Raw genomic sequence first — 15,046 nt, 5'->3', positions numbered from 1 at the left:
GGGTTCAAGTCCTCTGGATCATGTTCGTTCTGAAAATCATGTTCCTGAAGGTTTCATTCCGTTTGGACTCCGTTTAATATTCTTTTTCCGCGAAACCCTAAAATAGGCAAAAAAACAGCAATTCTGGGTTGGGCCTCCTGTTAATAGGTTAGTCCCAAAAATAATATAAAAGTGTATAATAAAGCCCAATAATGTCCAAAACAGTATATAATATAGCATGGAACAATAAAAAATTATAGATACGTTGGAGACGTATCAAGCATCCCCAAGCTTAATTCTTGCTCGTCCTCGAGTAGGTAAATGATAAAAACAAAATTTTGGATGTGGAATGCTACTTGGCATAATTTCAATGTAATTCTCTTAATTGTGGTATGAATATTCAGATCCGAAAGATTCAAGACAAAAGTTCAATATTGACATAGAAATAGTAATACTTCAAGCATACTAACTAAGCAATTATGTCTTCTTAAAATAACATGGCCAAAGAAAGTTATCCCTACAAAATCATATTGTCTGGCTATGCTCTATCTTCACCACACGACGTATTTAAATCATGCACAACCCCGATGACAAGCCAAGCAATTGTTTCATACTTTTGGTGTTCTCAAACTTTCTCAATCTTCACGCAATACATGAGTGTGAGCCATGGATATAGCACTATATGTGGAATAGAATGGTGGTTGTGGAGAAGACAAAAAGGGAGAAGATAGTCTCACATCAACTAGGCGTATCAATGGGCTATGGAAATGCCCATTAATAGATATCAATGTGAGTGAGTAGGGATTGCCATGCAACGGATGCACTAGAGCTATAAGTATACGAAAGCTCAACAAAAAGAACTAAGTGGGTGTGCATCCAACTCGCTTTTGAGGACCTATGGCATTTTGAGGAAGCCCATCATTGGAATATATAAGCCAAGTTCTATAATGAAAAATTCCCACTAGTACATGAAAGTGATAACATAGGAGACTCTCTATCATGAAGATCATGGTGCTACTTTGAAGCACAAGTGTGGTAAAAGGATAGTAGCATTGTCCCTTTTCTCTTTTTCTCTCATTTTTTTATTTGGGCCTTTTCTCTTTTTTTATATGGCCTCTTTTTTTTGCCCGGAGTCTCATCCCGACTTGTGGGGGAATCATAGTCTCCATCATCCTTTCCTCACTTGGGACAATGCTCTAAAATTATGATCATCACACTTTTATTTACTTACAACTCAACAATTACAACTCAGTGCTTAGCATAATATATGACTCTATGTGAATGCCTCCGGCGATGTACCGGGATATGCAATGAATCAAGAGTGACATGTATGAAAGAATTATGAACGGTGGCTTTGCCACAAATACAATGTCAACTACATGATCATGCAAAGCAATATGACAATGATGGAGCATGTCATAGTAAACGGAACGGTGGAAAGTTGCATGGCAATATATCTCGGAATGGCTACGGAAATGCCATGATAGGTAGGTATGGTAGCTGTTTTGAGGAAGGTATATGGTAGGTGTATGATACCGGCGAAAGGTGCGTGGTATTAGAGAGGCTAGCAATGGTGGAAGGGTGAGAGTGCGTATAATCCATGGACTCAACATTAGTCATAAAGAACTCACATACTTATTGCAAAAATCTATTAGTTATCAAAGCAAAGTATTACGCGCATGCTCCTAGGGGGATATATTGGTAGGAAAAGACCATCCCTCGTCCCCGACCGCCACTCATAAGGAAGACAATCAATAAATAAATCATGCTCCGACTTCATCACATAACGGTTTACCATACGTGCATGCTACGGGAATCACAAACTTCAACACAAGCATTTCTCAAATTCACAACTACTCAACTAGCATGACTCTAATATCACCATCTCCATATCTCAAAACAATTATCTAGTATCAAACTTCTCATAGTATTCAACACACTCATAAGAAAAAAAATATTGATCTTGAATGCCTAACATAATTAAAGCAAATTACCGTGCTGTTTTGTAGGACTCGCAAAATAATCCAAGTGAAGCATGAGAGAACAATAGTTTCTATAAAACAAATCCACCACCATGCTCTAAAAAATATAAGTGAAGCACTAGAGCAAAACTATATAACTCAAAAGATATAAGTGAAGCACATAGAGTATTCTAACAATTTCCGAATCATGTGTATCTCTATCAAAAGGTGTTTACATCAAGGATGATTGTGGAAAACTAACAAATAAAGACTCAAATAATACAAGATGCTCCAAGAAAAACACATATCATGTGGTGAATAAAAATATAGCTCCAAGTAAAGTTACCGATGGAAGTAGACGAAAGAGGGGATGCCCCGAGCTTGGGCTTTTAGGTGTCCTTAGATTATCTTGGGGTGCCATGGGCATACCCAAGCTCTTGACACTCCTTGTTCCATAATCCATCAAATATTTCACCCAAAACTTGAAAACTTCACAATACAAAACTTAAAGTAGAAAATCTCGTGAGCTCCGTTAGCGAAAGAAAACAAAACACCACTTCAAGGTACTGTAATGAACTCATTCTTTATTTATATTGGTGTTAAACCTACTGTATTCCAACTTCTCTATGGTTTATAAACTATTTTACTAGCCATAGATTCATCAAAATAAGCAAACAACACATGCAAAACAGAATCTGTCAAAAACAGAACAATCTGTAGTAATCTGTAGCTAACGCAAGTTCTGGAACCCCAAAAATTCTAAAATAAATTGCTGGACGTGAGGAATTTATCTATTAATCATATTCAAAAATAATTAACTAAATATCACTTTCCAAATAAAAATGGCAGCAATTCTTGTGATCGCTAAAGTTTCTGTTTTTTACAGCAGGATTAAAAAGACTTTCCCCAAGTCTTCCCAACGGATCTACTTGGCACAAACACTAATTAAACACAAAAAACACAACCAAAAGAGAGGCTAGATAAATTATTTATTACTTAACAGGAGCAAATAGCAAGGAATAAAAATAAAATTGGGTTGCCTCCCAACAAGCGCTATCGTTTAACGCCCCTAGCTAGGCATAAAAGCGAAGATAGATCTAGGTGTTGCCATCTTTGGTATGCAATCCATAAGTGGCTCTCATAATAGATTCATATGGTAATTTAATTTTCTTTCTAGGGAAGTGTTCCATGCCTTTCCTTGACGGAAATTGGAATCTAATATTCCCTTCCTTCATATCAATAATTGCACCAATCGTTCTAAGGAAAGGTCTACCAAGAATAATAGGACATGAAGGATTGCAATCTATACCAAGAACAATAAAATCTACGGACACATAATTCCTATTTGCAACAATAAGAACATCATTAATTCTTCCCATAGGTTTCTTAATAGTTGAATCTGCAAGATGCAAGTTTAAAGAGCAATCATCAAAATCACGGAAACCTAGCAAATCACACAAAGTTTTTGGAATCATGGAAACACTAGCACCCAAATCACACAAATCATAGCATTCATGATCTTTAATTTTAATTTTAATAGTAGGTTCCCACTCATCATAAAGTTTTCTAGGGATATCAACTTCCAAGTCAAGTTTTTCTTCATAAGATTGCATCAAAGCATCAACAATATGTTTGGTAAAGGCTTTATTTTGACTATAAGCATGAGGAGAATTCAGCACGGATTGTAACAAGGAAATACAATCTATCAAAGAGCAAATATCATAATTAAATTCCTTGAAATCCAAAATAGTGGGTTCATTGATATTTAAAGTTTTGACCTCTTCAATCCCACCTTTAACAATTTTAGCTTCAAGATCTAAAGACTCCGAATTTTTTGGAACGCCTTCTAGGTAAAGTTAGATTATATTCAGTCCAATCATTATCAAGATTCATATTGCAAAACAAGGATTTAATAGGGGACACATCAATAACTTTAGATCTTCATATTTATTATCATGGAAACTAGAAGAACACGCTTTTATAAAACAATCTTTCTTAGCACGCATCCTAGCGGTTCTTTCTTTGCACTCATAAATGGAAATTCTCATGGCTTTGAGAGAATCATTGATATCATGCTTAGGTGGAATAGATCTAAGTTTCAAAGAATCAACATCAAGAGAAATTCTATCAACGTTCCTAGCCAATTCATCAATCTTAAGCAATTTTTCTTCAATCAAAACATTGAAATTATTTTGTGAAGTAATAAATTCTTTAATATTAGATTCAAAATCAGAGAGTATCTTATTAAAATTTCCATAAGAGTTGTTGTAGGAATTACCTTAATCATTAGAGGAATTACTAGGATATGGCCTAGGATTAAAGTTACCTCTATACGCATTGTTACCAAAATTATTCCTACCAACAAAATTCACATCCATAGATTCATTATTATCCTCAATTAAAGTAGACAAAGGCATATCATTAGGATTAGAAGAAACACTTTTATTAGCAAAAAATTTCATGACCAGGTGGTGGCCATGGCCGGCAAGCAGCCGGACATGTCCCCAGAAGCCCAAGAGTCAGAGACCCAGGGCTCCTTCAAGCTGGCCAAAGAAACAAAGAAGATCCCATTGGACCCTGAGCGCCCGGAGAGGTACGCTGTCATAGGTGCAAACCTTGACATCAAATAGGAAAGCGAGCTCGTCGATTTCCTCTGTGAGAATTGGGACATATTTGCATGGTCCCCTAAAGACATGCCGGGTTTTTCGACGGATTTCGCCGAGCACAAGCTACATGTAAGAGCAGATGCCAAACCAGTCAGACAACCCCTTCGCTGACTGTCAGAGGAGAAGAGGATAATTGTTGGAGAAGAGACCGCCCGCCTGTTGGCAGCCGGCTTCATCATGGAAGTTTTCTTCCCAGAATGGCTTGCCAACCCAGTCCTTGTGCTAAAGAAGAACAACAAGTGGCGTATGTGTATTGATTACACCAGTCTCAATAAAGCCTGCCCCAAGGATCCGTTTGCCTTGCCACAAATTGACCAAGTGATAGACAACACAGCCGGATGCGAGCTGTTGAGCTTCTTGGATGCCTACTCATGTTATCATCAAATCAAGCTGAACCCGGCAGACCGCCTAAAGACCGCCTTCATCACACCATTCGGAGCCTTTTGTTACCTGACGATGACGTTCAGCTTGAGGAATGGTGGCGCCACCTTTCAGCGTTGCATGAAGAAGTGCCTCCTCAAGCAACTCGGCAGGAATGCACACGTCTATGTGGACGATACTATGGTGAAGACGGAGAAGCGCGGTACCCTATTGGAAGATCTCAAGGAGACCTTTGAAAATTTGCGTTGGTTTCAGATCAAGCTCAACCCAGAGAAATGCATGTTCGGAGTACTAGCCAGCCAACTCCTTGGCTTTCTGGTCTCACAACGCGGCATTGAGTGCAACCCTGCTAAGATTAAGGCCATCGAGAGGATGGAAGTACCCACCCAACTGCGAGATATCCAAAAGTTCACCGGCTTCCTGGCATCCATCAGCTGCTTCCTTAGTCGGCTGGGCGAGAAGGCCCTTCCCCTATACCAGCTCATGAAGAAAACCACTCATTTCGAGTGGAACGACAAGGCGGATGAGGCCTTTCTCCAACTCAAGAAGATGCTGACCACGCCGACTACTAAGGAGCCCATGCTCCTCTACATCGCCGCCACCAGCCGGGTGGTCATCACAGTCATCATAGTCGAACGCAAGGAAGACGGCAAGGTTCTGTCGATCCATAGACCGGTATATTATTTGAGTGAAGTAATGTCGGCTTCCAAGCAAAACTACCCCCACTACCAGAAGATGTGCTACGGCGTACTCTTTACGCCAAAAAATTAAAGCCATATTTTCAATAGCCCCTATCACGGTTGTCTGCACTACTCCACTTGCCGAGATCATAGGTAGCCGAGATGCTTCAGGCCGAGTGGCAAAATGGGCCATAGAGTTGGCCCCCCACACCATCTTCTACCAGCCTTGCACCACCATCAAGTCCCAAGCACTGGCCGACTTCCTTGTCTACTAGGCCGAGACCCAATACCTGCTGCCAGCACCGGACTCCACCCATTGGCGGATGCACTTTGACGGTTCAAAGATGCGCACCGGTTTGGGAGCCGGCATCATCCTCACCTCTCCCAAAGGCGACAAGCTCAGATACACATTGCAAATCCATTTTGCCGCCTCCAACAATGTGGCCGAGTATGAGCCACTAATATACGGACTCCGGCTTGGCAAAGAACTCGCATTAGCCGGATTCTGTGTTACGGTGACTCCGACTTGGTGGTCCAGCAGTCGTCTGGTGACTGGGACGCCAAGGATGCAAACAAGGCAAGGCACCGCTTCCTCTTCCAGCAACTCAACGGATATTTTGAAGGGTGTGAATTCCTCCATGTGCCACGAAGCGATAACGAGCAAGCAGATGCTCTGGCGCGGATTGGCTCCACCCGGCAAGCCATACCAGCCGGCGTATCCCTCCAGCGACTCCTCAAGCCGTCCATGAAGCCTTTGCTAGAATCAGATTCTATTTTCGTGCCGGCTCCTCCTGAAATAGTCGGATCTGGCTGCAAAATTTCAATAGCCGACCCGGGGACTTTGGCAGGCGGCCCGAGGACTGCAGCAGTCGCACCCTGCCCGGGGACTTCGGCAGTCGGTCCGGGGACTTCAGCAGTCGGCTCGGGGACTTCAGCAACACAGCAAGCAGTGGCCGACTCCAGCCCGCCACCTCCCAACCCAGCCGCCCCAGTGCATGTGGCAATATTCACAGTGGAGGAAGTCTCAGCACCATCATGGGCTCAGCCCATCCTCAACTTTCTGGTGAACAAGGAGCTGCCAACCGATGAGATCTCGGCCCAACAGGTGCAACGTCGGGCAGCAGCATACACCATCATCAACAGGGAACTCGTAAGGCGTAGTGTCACTGGTGTCTACCAGCGCTGCATAGAGCCGGAAGAGGGCCAAGAAATCCTCAAAGATATCCACCAAGGCGAGTGTGGCCACCACGCGGCCTCAAGATCCCTTGTGGCCAAAACCTTTCGCCATGGTTTCTTCTGGCCGACTGCTTTAGAAGATGCCAAAGACTTGGTCAAGAAATGTAAGGGATGCCAGAAGTTCAGTTACAAGCAACATATGTCGGCTTCTGCACTCAAGACTATTCCCTTTGCTTGGCCCTTTGCCGTCTGGGGACTGGACATGGTGGGACCATTCAGGACATCACGCGATGGCATGACTCATCTGCTTGTATCCGTGGATAAATTCACCAAGTGGATAGAGGCAAAGCCAATCAAGAAGTTGAATGGTCCGACTGTTGTGACTTTCATCGTAGATATCACCACTCGGTATGGCATACCTCACAACATCATCACCGACAATGGCACAAATTTTGTCAAGGGCGCCTTGGCTCATTTATGTGCGACACAGGGCATCCGACTGGACTTAGCGTCTGTTGCCCACCCATAGTCAAATAGCCAAGTTGAACGAGCAAACGACCTCATCTTGACCGGAATCAAGCCCCGGCTGGTCGAGCCTTTGGAGCATTCGGCCGGCTGCTGGATCGACGAGCTGTCGACCGTCCTCTGGAGTCTGCGCACCACTCCGAACAAGTCAACTGGCTTCACCCACTTCTTCCTCGTATATGGTGCCGAGGCGGTCATCCGAACTGACACCAAGTTCGACTCACCTCGCGTCACCATGTACACCGAGGCAGAGGCCAAAGAAGCATGAGAAGACGGTGTTGACCTGTTGGAAGAGGGTCGACTGTTGGCACTCAGCCGGTCCGCCATCTGCCAGTAGGGTCTACGCTGCTACCATAGTCGGAAGGTCAAGCCAAGATCCTTCCAAGAGGGAGACCTTGTGCTCCGGCTGATCCAGCAAACAGCCGGCCAGCACAAGCTTTCGGCTCCTTGGGAGGGCCCTTTCGTCATCAGCAAAGCCTTGGGCAACGACTCCCACTACCTGATCGATGCTCGGAAGCCCAGGGCGCGCAAGAGGGACGATTCCGGCAAGGAAACAGAGCGCCCATGGAATGCAAACCTTCTTCGAAGATTTTACAGTTGAATGCAGTATGTGCCATGCTATCTTTTGTATTAAGTACGAAGACTTCGAGTCCCTCGAGGAGCATTCGGGGACTACCCTTTCCTTTATCTATATGATAAGTATTATGCCTACAAAATGTGTTATTCCATTTTCCCGCCTGAAACCGGGTTCGACCAGTCGGCCCGAGGGGCCGGGCTTGCCGCCTTGTACTATGTTGGTGCTTCCTGCAGTCAGACAAGTAGTGTGTCGGCACCTACGCCCCCTCTTGCCATAAGGCATAGCTCGCAGGGCGGCTGTTTGCTGGGCAAGAGGTAAAGGCAAGAAATAGTGCTCACATGAAAAATGGCTAAGGACCAAAAACATTGACATAGGACAAGCCGGCCCTCCACCTCATCGACCGACTGTTAAGTAGTCTGTCGGTCGGCTTCTTACTTAGCTTGCAACATTCCAATCGGTCAAATACTTGTCCTCCCACAATGGTGAAATACTTGACCAGGTTGCAGTCCGCAGAGCGGCTGTTCGGCTGGCAAGCAGGTACCAAGGGAGGGCAGCAAAGGAAAAAACCAAGGAACAAGAAAAGCAAGAAAAGTCAGAATTCGGCAAGAGCACAGCTTGTGTGGAAGATAATTTACATACCAAAAGGCCCTCGGCCAACATTCAACATAGTTTGAATGCACCCCATGGGTGGAATTGTGCAAATTTAACACAAGTTTGTGGAAGAGACTACTAACCAGGAGGAGCTATGATAAATTGGCGGCCTAGACCAAGGGAGCAGCGGGCGAGTCCGGCAGGTTGGTGGAGTCAGGGGTGCCGGCTGGTGGAGTGGCCGGCTGGCGGGTCTCGGCTTTGCCGCTTTCGGCAGCAGTCGGCGTTCGGGCACGCGGCTCTGTGCTGAAGGCGCGGTCGACTTGAGGTTGGCCGTTCGCTCCGACCTTCGGCGCGTCATCTTCATCACCCTCACCTTCCTCGTCTTCCCCCTTGTCGCTGGAGGCGATTTCCTCCACTGAGTCTTCGCCGTCATCCAGGTTCAGACCGAACCATTCCGGCGCCGCTTCAGCGCTGTTCTCGTTCAACTCAGGGACGAAGTCACCGGTGTTGGTGTACTCGTCGATCGCTGACGCACGAATGGTGAGGTCGCGCTCCACCACCGTCAGCTCGAAGGTGGCTACCAGCCGAAACATGGCCAACTGGGCTAGATCTAGCCCAGGATACCACGCCTTGGCGAACTCCAAGGCCCGCCGTGCTCCTGCTCGGGCCGCGGAGCCCTTCCACGCCTCAAGACAGTCGGCGGCCACTTCCAGCCAGTCGGCAGTCCGACTGGGGGTGCGTGGGGCTTGCCTATCTGGCTAGAGGGCGGCGATCTCCTGAGCCCCAGCGCGTTGCAACTGGCGGAGCATTCGATGGGCCAGCTAGAGGCGAGCCTGAATGCTGAGGAGCTGCTCGGCAAGGGTCCAAGGGACATCGGCGGCAATCTTCGTGCCACCCGCCCATCGCTCCTCGCGACGAGCCTCAATGGCCTCGTTGGCAGCGACGGAATGGCCGAGGAAGAAGTCTGCACAAGCAAAACAACAAATCAGAAGTCAGAAGCAAGAGTCCGGCTCGCTTAACCGCCAACAGTCGAAAGAAGAGAAGAAAGCTCACCGTCGACTATGTCTTCAATCTGGCCATAATCGGCAGCCAGCGCCGCCTCCTTCTCGGCCCAACCCGAGTGTTTGGTCTCAAACTCGGCCAGGAGACGGGCCTCATTGTCCTTCGGCTGCTTCAAGGCTGTCTTGTGAAGTGCCGTCTGGTCCGCCAACTGCTTGATCAGGCGGTCATGCTCCTGGACTGCCCTATTGCATTCGTCCTCCTTGGCGCGCAGTGCGGTGTTGGCTTTGCCCAGTTGCTGCTGCAAGGTGGCGTTGGTCTCTGAAAAAGCAAGAGAGGAAAAATATCAACAATCAAGAAAAAAAAGAGAAGTAGTTGCCGGGAAGATCCGGCCGGACTACTCAGCAGTCGGCCCGCATGTCGGGGACTACATCCTACGGGTGCGCTGATGTGCCCCCGCAGAGAGAAGAAGATGGAGTGCTTACTTCGGCTTTCCGCCAAGTCGGTGGTCCATCGGTCCAGCTCTTGGACATGAGCATTGAAGCTGGTCACGCGAATGTTGTGATAGTCCTGCAACAGGGGAAAAAAGGAAGTCATTCAGAAGCTGAGAACCCACTATGAAGTTCCAGGCCGCCTGCTCAGCAGCCGGCCCAGAACTCGGGGACTACACCCAGTGGGTGCGCTGGCGCGCCCCCACCGAAGACTACAGAAAGCAAAAATAGGAAGCAAATCGCGTACCCGAATGGCAGCCCACGTCTTCACAAACACCTTCATGCATTGCAAGAGGGCGACGGCTTCGGCCCAGAAGTTGGCCTGGACGTCCTGCACTGCCTTGATCAAGGCGCTCGTCCTACCTCCGCGCACCCACTCTGTCGGCGCGGCGCTGGTGGCTTCGGCTTCGGGAGCCGACGAGCTGGCACTCCCAATCTCCATCGGCCTCGGCGCTGTCGCCGCTTTCTCCGCATGACAACGCACTGGAGTGCGTGCCATGGGAGCCGATCCCACCACCAACTCACCTCCGGCTGGTGGTTCCAATGGGGCAGCCGGCTGGGCCGCCCGCGCGTCTGCATTCGGCGGTTGTGGAGGCGCCTCTATCTCCGGCAGGACGGCGTCGCCGCCATCCCTCTCCATGGTTGGCTGCTCGTCGCCGGCTCCTCCAGCCGGCGCCGGACTCTCTGGTGCTGGCGGTGTGGAGCATAGGGGGTGATAAGTTGGGGGGTCTGATGATGTGCGGCGTCCGCTGCCCGCTTCTCTGCCGCAGCATCGGCTTGGGCCTTAGCCGCCGCATCTGCGTCCGCCTACGCCGCCCTGGCGGCGGCCTCCTTGTCAGCCTCCGCCTTCTTGGCGGCGGCTTCCTTCTCCTCCCACACCTCCTGTGCGTTCCGTTCCCGTGCCTCCCGGAGGTCGGTGGCCGGGTCTATGCGGCGGGTATTGGTGGAGACCTCCGCCGTCCTAACGATGGAGGTTGAGGTCGACCGCTCAAGAGAGAGTGGGGCCCCGCTCGAAAGAAAAAATAAAATAGGGATTCAGAAGGAATTGGCAAAATAAAAAATAAAATAAGACACAAGGAGGGTTAAGGACTTATGCCGACACCATTGGAGGCTGCTTGGGGGCCTTCTAGAACCTGGCCGCTTTCACGGCGGCCTCGCGCCGCTTGGTCGCAGCGGCCGTGTCCTTGGCTGCGGCGGCCGAGTGTCTGAGCTTCTTGGGGTGGCTGCCGAAAAGCAGTGCACCTTGACGTTTAGGCCCGCCGCCTGGTGCTGATGGTGCGGCTGAGGAACTCGGCCCCGCCTTGTGGGAAGGCGGCCGACGGCGAGGCGCCTCCTCCTCCTCATTGTCATCTGGCCAGTCCTCCATGCCGCCTCTTCCTACAGAGCCGCCTGCTCCTCCACCGCCTGTGGCCTCGTCCTCTAGGGCGCCCCCCCAAGTCGGGGTCCGCCACATCACTCGTCTCCTGGTCCGGCTGGTAGACGATGTCGGCATCCGGCTGGGGGGGGGGGAGGATCTACATCACAGCCAGTCCGGTCAGTTGGCAAATCAGAGCCCAGCAGAAGGAAGAAAGAAGAATCAAGAGCTTACCATAGGCGGGGGGTTGGCGCAGGAGTACGGCCGCTTGCCGAATCGCCACCTCCCCTCATCAAGCTTGAGGTCCACGATCTCGTTCAACATGAGAGCCACCTTTGTAGTCGGCATCTCCTTGGTGCATGTCCGGCACGGGTCGCGGTACCCGCTCATCTAGCTCATCATGTGCGGCCGGCGTTGGAGTGGCAGAATCCGGCACACCACAAAGGCGACCAGCAAGTCAGACGCCTTGAGGCCCTCCGACTCCTTCATCACCTTAAGGCGGGCGATGGCGGCGGAGGCGTCTTTCGACGGCGGCTTCGGCTTGAAGCCCCAGTTGACGTGGGGCATGGCAGGCGCACCTGCCACATAAGGCGGCATGTTGATGAAGTCATGCGCCGGGTCGACGTTCTTCACGTAGAAGTACGACTTCTGCCACAGCTTCACCGACTGGATCAGCTTGATGGCAGGGAAGGCGTTTCCAGGATCCGGACGCCGCAACGCGATGAACGCTCCACACTGGGCCGCCTCCTCCTTGGCGGAGGTGCCAAGCTTGGTGTAGAAGAAAGCTCCCCAGAGCTCGATGGTGGGGAGGACGCCAAGATACCCTTCGCACAGGGTAACGAAGGCCGACAGCAGCACCACCGTGTTTGGTGTGAGGTGGTGCGGCTGGAGTCGGTAGAAGGCCAAGAAGGCGTGGAGGAAGTCGCTCGCCGGCAGGCCAAAGCCACAGAGGAAGTGCGAGCGAAAGATGACCCGCTCGCCTTCCTCCGGCACCGGCAAGATTTCCTTGGCGGGCGGCACGTGCACCCTAACGCGATCTGCACCGGGAAGCCGCCGCGTGTTGCGAAGGAACGCGTGGTGGTCGTCGTGGATGTTGGAGCCGTCCCAGTTGCCGGAATGCTCCATGACGACTCGAGCTTGACGAAGGCAAAGGGGCAACGACAAGCGCGCGGACCCGCCGTGGAGAGAAGAAAGATCTTGAGAGAGAGAAGCTCGACGACGGCAGCAGATCGCGGCAGCACTTCGGCGAGCATGGAGTGCGGCAGCGGCGAGAAAGAAGAAAGAGTGAGGGGAGGGCGCGCGTGCCTCTACCCCTCCCCTCTCCCCCTACTTATAGCCCTCTAGCTGCGAAGCCGAGGGGGCAGGGCGTGGGATTTTGGGATTTACTACGCCCATGACCCCACGGCTCCGCACTTATTGCACCGTAATGGCGCGTGGTAAAGCGCGTGAGATCCCAACCGCCCACCTCGGCCGTAGCAGATCCGCACACGTGCCGAGGCCCGGTAGTGGCGGGCCCGGCCTTCTCATGCATCCCATCGCGTGTGGGCTGACAAGCCGGCCCGTCTAGCTAATGCCGTGTGGCGTGCATGCGGCGGGTGACTAGCCTAGGCGCCTAACTAGCGCGCCGCGTGCCTCCCGCCACGACTATTCAAGTTCCACCAGTCAGCCTGCCAGGCCCAAGGCGGCTCCTGGCAATCGGTGCTCCAGAAGACGGACAATGCAAGCAACCAAGACTTTATGGAGTAGGAACCTGCCGGGGTACCTCCCCCATGATAGCCGCGGCGACCCGCCGGCTTCGGGGACTACCGTCGGAGTTATTGGCCATGGGTAGCCTCATCCGCCCCATGGCATTTCAAGACATCGGGGCCGGCTGCGCCCCTCAAGCCTCCAAGATTGATCGCCGCCTTCTTGTGGCCGGCTGGTCCAAGCGGCCGGCTGCGAGAGGGGCCGACTCCTAGCAGGCGACCCCAAACGCCCTCAAAGTCTGAGCCACCATGAATGCGATGAGATGAGGCGTGACTACAGAGAAGCCTACCACCCTCAAATCCAGGGTGGGTCGTGGCTACAGTGTGCCGTACCGGCTGGTGATCTCCAGCACAGCGCGACACTGTAGCCCTTCCACCCATGACATCACCCAAGAACGAAGGGGTCCAGCTCCCACGACGGGCTGTTGGTATGGCCCACAGGCGGCGGGTCCTACCAGCCTGTGGAAAGCCAGAAGGCGGCAAGCTCAGCTAGCCGGCTAGGGGAGAGGCCAGTTTCCAGCAGGCGGCCCTCCCCTTCTTAAGAGTTTGTGCACAATTAGCCGGGAGAAATAGGGAATGGCTACAGGAAGCGACCACCAGGCGGCAGGACTGTAGCCACGCCTTACCTGACGAAGCAAGCATCATTAGAAGCACGACTATAGTAACGAGCCGCCGGCAAGGCCCGCAAGTGGCAGGCGCGGCCTGTCGGCCGAGTACAAGAGAGCCGGCAGGGCCCACCAATCGGCGGGCCCCAGCTGCCAGCGGAGAAACCGGCCACAAGAGACACTGACGGCCTAGGCCTACACCCAGCCAGATTACCATTGTACCCTTGGGGGTAGGCCTATATAAATCCCCCAGGGCACCCATGGAAAGGGTTCAGATTCTTTGATAAACACACACACATAGAGAGGGAGCTAGGGCTAGCCTTGTTCTTCTTCCTCCTCTAGAGAAACAACTCAAGGAGCAGTCTTGTAGCCACTCTTGTTGAGTTAGTGATCATGCGAAGACCCTGCAGAGTAAGACTAGGGGTGTTATCTCCTAGGAGAGCCCTGAACCTGGGTAAGATCCGCCGGCGTGCATGTCTTCACCTCATCCCGTTTCCTGGCACCAGCGACGTCTTATTAGCCCCCTCCATGATAATCCATCCTTTGGCATGATCTCTGTTTTGACAAGATGTGTCAATAAAGACCGTGTCTCGTAACGTGGAGCGAGAGGTTGAAAGATGGTTCTAAATAATAACCAGGCAGGGGACGTAACGTCTCGCCTCAAAAGTCATCAGTAGATGGGACTTGTTAAATATTATATCCTGTTGTGGTTGTATGTGGTGTCTGCTTCGCAGAGCCGGACACGTTCTCTGTTCAAGGACTACTTTGAAGTATTCGGAGGAGGAACACGCCTTGCAATGCCCAAGACAATCTGCGCGCCGGACACATCGTCATTGAAGCCTGGTTCAAGGGCTATTGAGGGAGTCCTGGATTAAGGGGTCCTCGGGCGTCTGGGCTATGTGACATGGGCCGGACTAATGGGCCATGGAGGTACAAGACAGAAGACTTCCTCCCGTGTCCGGATGGGGCTCTCCTTGGCGTGGAAGGCAAGCTTAGCATGCGGATGTGAATATTCCTTTCTCTGTAAACCGGCTCTGTATAACCCTAGCCCCCTCCGATGTCTATATAAACCGGAGGGTTAGGTCCATAGAGGCGATCATAATCATACAGGCTAGACAATTAAGGTTTAGCAATTACGATCTCGTGGTAGATCAACTCTTGTAACCCCTATACTCATCAAAGTTAATCAAGCAAGACGTAGGGTATTACCTCCATCAAGAGGGCCCAAATCCTGGGTAAAACATCACGTCCCTTGTCACTTGTTACCATCGATCCTTAGGCGCACAGTTTGGGACACCCTACCCGAGATCCGCCGA

The sequence above is a fragment of the Triticum dicoccoides genome, chromosome 1A (genome assembly GCF_002162155.2).
Source record: "Triticum dicoccoides isolate Atlit2015 ecotype Zavitan chromosome 1A, WEW_v2.0, whole genome shotgun sequence".
NCBI lineage: Eukaryota > Viridiplantae > Streptophyta > Magnoliopsida > Poales > Poaceae > Triticum > Triticum dicoccoides.
The sequence above is the reverse complement of the archived record's forward strand: the minus strand, read 5'-3'. Positions refer to the sequence as shown.